The following is a 5,903-nucleotide window of genomic DNA, read 5'->3' on the forward strand; positions in this document are numbered from 1 at the left end:
AAAAAAAAAAAAAGTTTAAGGGGCCAGTAGTTCAAGTCCCGGATTCGGTGGCTTAAACTCACACTGGGCGTGTGTACGTGCATGTCCAATATCCCGAGAGGAGAGTGGAGGGAAAGGGATTGCAGCATGGCCATACCCCCTGGGGGTTGATTTCTCTCTCTTTCTGTCTCTCTGTCTCTCTCTGTCTGTCTGGCGAGTGCACACACCCTATAGCAAAAACCTCAAAAAAAAAGGAGAAATGACCCTTCTATTCCAATTTTGCTGAGAGTCTTGATCATGAAGAGATGTTGTATCTTATCAAATGCTTTTTCTGCATCAATTGATATGAGCATATGGTTTTTATCTTTCTTCCTATTAATATGGTGTATTACATTTATGGTTTTGCATATGTTGAACCAACCTTGCATTTGTGGGATAAAGCCTACCTGATCATGATGTATAATCTTTTTTATATGTTGTTGTATATGATTTGCTAGTATCTTGTTGAGAATCTTTGCATTCTATATTATCAGAGATATTGGTCTATAGTTTTCCTTCCTTGTCCTGTCCTTATCTGTTTTAAGGATAAGGGTGATAGAGGCTTCATAAAATGAATTAGGGAGAGATTCACCCTTTTGGATATTTAGAAATAACTTTTGTAGAATGGGACTTAACTCTTATATGAAAGTTTTGTAGAATTCAGAGGTGAATCCATCAGGTCCAGGGTTTTTCTTTGTTGGGAGGTTATTTATAACTGATTCGATCTCCTGGCTTGTTATGGAATCTGTTCTTTTAAGATATTTGTTACTCCACTGCATTTACACCTAAACTTTTATAGACCTTAATTGCAGAAGATAGAACTATCTCTTTCAAAGGATGCATAATACAGTTTTTCTTTGTCTTCACATTTGTGATTACAGAAATGTTCATGTTAGCAGTGATAGCCTATGACCGGTTTGTGGCTGTTTGTAACCCATTGCTCTACACAGTTGCTATGTCTTGCAGACTCTGTGCTCTCCTGGTAGCTGGGACTTATTTATGGGGTACACTTTGCTCCCTGATACTCATATGTTCTCTTTTAAAACTATCCTACTGTGGACCTAACATCATTAATCACTTTGGCTGTGATTACTCTGCCATACTCTCCCTTTCCTGTTCTGACCCCTACTTCAGTCAGATGGCTTCATTAGTCATTTCTGTCTTCAGTGAGGCTTGCAGCCTCCTGATCACCCTGGAATGATGTTTTCATCATCATCAGTATCATCAGGATGCCCTCTACAGGTGGACTCCATAAAGTCTTCTCTACTTGTTTCTCTCACCTGACTGCTATCTCCATCTTCCATGGGATCATCCTCCTTCTCTACTGTGTGCCCAACTCTGCACGCTCATTGCTTCTCATCAAAGTGACCACCATGTTTTACACCATTGTGATCCCCATGCTGAATCCCTTCATCTACAGCCTTAGGAACAAAGATGTGAAGGAGACAGTCAAGGAGTTAATCAACTCCAAACTGCATTCTCATTCTATATAATTCAAATTAATATATATTTATTTATATTTGACTGTATCTACTTCACGTATTTACAGATGATAGGTTAGTAGTAATTAAGTGAATAAATGATTGTGCTTTAAATCAATTAAATATTGTATATACCACAGTTTTCCATGTTCAGTATGTATTACAATTACCTATTAAATATAGATATAGCCCTCGACTTCACTTTGTCTCAGTTGTTTTAGAAAAGGATCATATTTCAAAATGTTCTAATTGGACATATGGAAATCACATTTATGAAGTCATTAGTATATTGTATCTTACGGTTTATGTTTTGGTTTAAATAGTATCACATTGTGCATTATAACAGTTCTGCAAACATAGATTTTACTGCCTTTACTGGATCATTTAAATCCAAACATCAAACAAGTATTTGACTCATCACTCCAGTAAAACATTAGTTTTAACTTCCCCTTAAAATAACTATTTTGATAAGTGCAATATGACATAAAACCATGACATAAATGTTAAAGTAATTCAGGGAATAATTATAACTTTACTTTTAAAAAGTTGAACTAGCCAGAAAAAACATATATATAAAGTTTTTGGTATATTTATAAATAAATTATTTTTATTGAGTAAGAGAGCAACTTGGAATTCTATTTTACCCAAAATTGATTATGGAAGACAAAAACATTTTCTTTCCAAATGTCATGCAGTTTTTCTTTGTGTATTTGTAGTGATGGAAATGCTCATGCTTATAATGACAATCTTTAAATTTTTTAGGCAATATTTTATTGCCAAAAGGCATGCATGCCCAGAGAGAGAGAGACAGAGGAAGAGAAAGAAAGCACCCTTCAATGGTCATATTGCATGCCCAGAGATAGAGAGAAAGCACCCTTAAATGGTCAGGTTACAGTCTCTCTCCTGTTAATCTCCTTTCAGGATTTTGAACACACATGCATTCACATCTGACATATTTTCCAAGTTACTTAGTGAGATTCAAATTGCAGTTAGCTACATAACACCTGGCACCCTTAATTGCTAGACTATGGTCCAGCTCCTACATTTGGCTATAGATTTGCAGTTTTCCTGAAGATTTGTTTCTTGTTGATTGGAACCAGTTTAGCATATAATCTTTCCCTTACATTCATTTTTTTTATCACCTTAGTATTTTGCAGGACTAACTTTATAAGTGATTTTTTTCCATAAGCATGCTCTGTATATATTCCCCACCTGTGATTCCCATTAGACACAATTACTATCTTCCAAGGTGCCATTAGTTTAACTGCTGTGTTCCTAACTTCAAATCTCATGGCATTTATTCATTAAAAATATTTAAATGGATAGACAGAGGTGGAGATGAGAAATTGACTTTAATATTTAAAAATATCAGTGTCTATAAAGTTACCTGTGGGATGCATTTTTCTTTTACTATTGCATATAAATACAATATATCTGACTGGTTTGACTGATATTTTATAAGAATTACCTCATTATTTTGTTCACCTACATAAATGATTTCTTATTAAAAATATTTAAATAGATAGACAGAGGTGGAGATGAGAAATTGACTTTAATATTTAAAAATATCAGTGTCTATAAAGTTACCTGTGGGATGCATTTTTCTTTTACTATTGCATATAAATACAATATATCTGACTGGTTTGACTGATATTTTATAAGAATTACCTCATTATTTTGTTCACCTACATAAATGATTTCTTGTGATAAGAAATTACAATTTGTCTTCCTTATTTGTCTTTTGTCAATCATAGACAAGGCTTACAAGATAAGTAGAATAAGGTTAGATGCCCATTTATTGTGTATTCATTCAAATCTAATAAATGTTCCTCCCCAACATTATGATTTAATTTTCAATTTTTTCCATAGATCTTTTAGCATAATTATATATCTTAAGAACAGAACTATTTCTGGATGTGCAATAAAATTTTAAACAATCATTGTGTATAATAACAATGATAAATGTTATGTTTATTTCCAGTTAACTTTCAGGTAAGCTTCACTTTTCTACAGCTGTAGATGTCATCTCAAGTCATCTTTAATTGAATGGTGCTTCCTCCATCCCCTTGTCTTACTCATGACTCTATTGTTATATTTGCAAATATTCATTTACTATCTTGGATCAAAAGAAGTCTTTGAAGTTGGTCCAACCTGTCATGAATACTGTTGCAATTTTGGTGGCATTATTAATAGGCCAGATAGAACAATAATCAAAATGTCTGGTTCCAAAAAAGTGGGCACCAGCATGAGACTGGAAAATAAATAGAGGCATGAAAAACTTGTTCATCATAAATTTTAGTTGTTTGTTTGTTTTTATTCCTGTATGCATAATCCAGAACTTGATATTTCTCTTCATAGCAAAACCTAATTGCAAATAGAAGTTTTTTCCTTGTCATTAAAATTCATCACATTGGGAAACAGCAGTTAGCGTAATGGCTATGTCGCTGGACTCCCACGTAGTCGACCGCGGTTCGTGTCCCGGACCCGGTGGCTTAAAACTCACGCCGGGCGCGTGTGCGTGCGTGCCCAAGATCCCGAGAGGAGAATGGAGGAGAAGGGATTGCGGCGTGACCATCCCCCCTGGGGGGTGATTTCTCACTTTCTGTCTCTATGTCTCTCTCTCTGTCTGTCTGGCGAGCGCACGCGCCCTACAGTGAAAACCTCTCCAAAAAAATAAAAAAAAAATAAAAAAATTCATCACATTGATGATATGGTGGTTCATATCTGGAGGTGTCAAATCCATGGATTCAATTAACTATTGATCAAAATCAGAAAATAGAAAAATAACAAACAATATTAAAAATTATACAAATATAAAAATACAATATAAGATTTATTGACATAACATTTACTTTATATTAGGTAATATAAATAATATCAAGATGTTTTAAAGTATATGAGAGGTGCGACCCTTCTGAATCTCCACACATCCCCACCGTTCCTCCTCTTGGGACCCCAGGTTGGTCATCTGGGACTTTAAGGTGAACCCCAACCCCTCCCCACCCGCAATCTGGATCAAGCCGGCCAGCAGTTCCAGACACCAGGCAGACTGAGGCTGCAGGCCTGACCATTCTAAATCTCAACACATCCCCACTGTTCCTCCTCCTTGGACCCCAGGTTGGTCATCTGGGACTTTAAAGCAAACCCCCACCCCTCCCCACCCACAATCCAGATCGAACCGGCCAGCAGTTCCAGATAGGTTGACTGAGGCTACAAGCCTGACCAACCTGGTCCTGCCACTCATCTTCTGATCCTTTTCAACAGCCTTTGGACTCTTTGAATTTTGGTGATTAGAATAGAGCATGCCACACAATGCGCACCGTGAGATTTCCTTTTTTAGTATTGTTTTTCTTTTCTCTTGGGGTATTGCTTATTAGGTCAGTTGAAGACTCAGCACTCCTTAGAAACAGCGAGGACTTTGGGCCATTCAGGGCTAGTGGCAACAGTTAATGGTAATTGTGAGCAACAGGTAGGCCAACCATAAGAGAAATCATCAATTTTCTAAGCCTGTACAACTTTTAATAATCAGAGGTACCTTAAGGTAGAAAGAAACATACAGATTACTTGATGACTAACAATCTCAGAGGCTCAAGAAATATGAACATCCAACAAAAGGCCTCTCCCTCAAGGGAGATCATCAAGCCTACATCGCCCACAGTCAATACAATGGACGTCACGGACATGTCTGATAAGGAATTCAGAATATTTGTAGTGACCAAACTAACTGAGATGGAAGAGAAAAGAGACAAGGAGCTCCAGGAGATGAGGAAATACATTAATGACTTGAAAGAAGAAATGGATACCTTAAATAAGAACCAGATGAAACTTCTAGGATTTAAGAATGTGATACAGGCAAACAAAACCTCCCTTGAAAGTATTAAAAGTAGGTTAGACCAGGCAGAAGATCGAATCTCTAACATAAAAGATAAAACATCTGACCTAGAAAAAAGTATCAAGAAGATTGAGAAAACAACCATGAAAAATGAGGAAAATTATATGAGGAATACTGGATAACATCAAGCGCCCCAACATCCAGATAATTGGTATTCCAGAAGAGGAAGAAAATAATAAGGGCCTAGATAATTTATTCCATGAGATCCTGGAAGAAAACTTTCCAAATCTAGAAAGGCATTTGAATATCCAGACCCAAGAAATACATAGGACCCCGAGTAGAATCAACCCAAGAAGATCCTCTCCAAGGCACATCATAGCCAGACTGGCAAAAACAACAGACAAAGACAAGATACTAAAGTTGGCAAGAGGGAAACGCCAAGTTACTTACAAAGGTCACCCCATCAGGCTAACATCGAATCTCTCGGCGGAAACAATGCAGGAAAGGAAAGAATAGGGAAGCATAGTCAAAGTGTTGAGTGAAAAACAATTTCAACCAAGAATACTATACCC

The 5,903-nt window shown here is 36.6% G+C and overlaps 1 pseudogene; it reads left to right on the forward strand.

Annotated features, from left to right (window-relative positions):
* The first annotated feature begins 769 nt into the window (after positions 1 to 769).
* On the forward strand, positions 770 to 1,511 carry LOC102478744 (olfactory receptor 5D18-like; annotated as a pseudogene).
* Positions 1,512 to 5,903: the final 4,392 nt, after the last annotated feature.

This window comes from Tupaia chinensis, unplaced genomic scaffold (assembly GCF_000334495.1).
Source record: "Tupaia chinensis unplaced genomic scaffold, TupChi_1.0 Scaffold144404_1, whole genome shotgun sequence".
Lineage (NCBI taxonomy): Eukaryota > Metazoa > Chordata > Mammalia > Scandentia > Tupaiidae > Tupaia > Tupaia belangeri.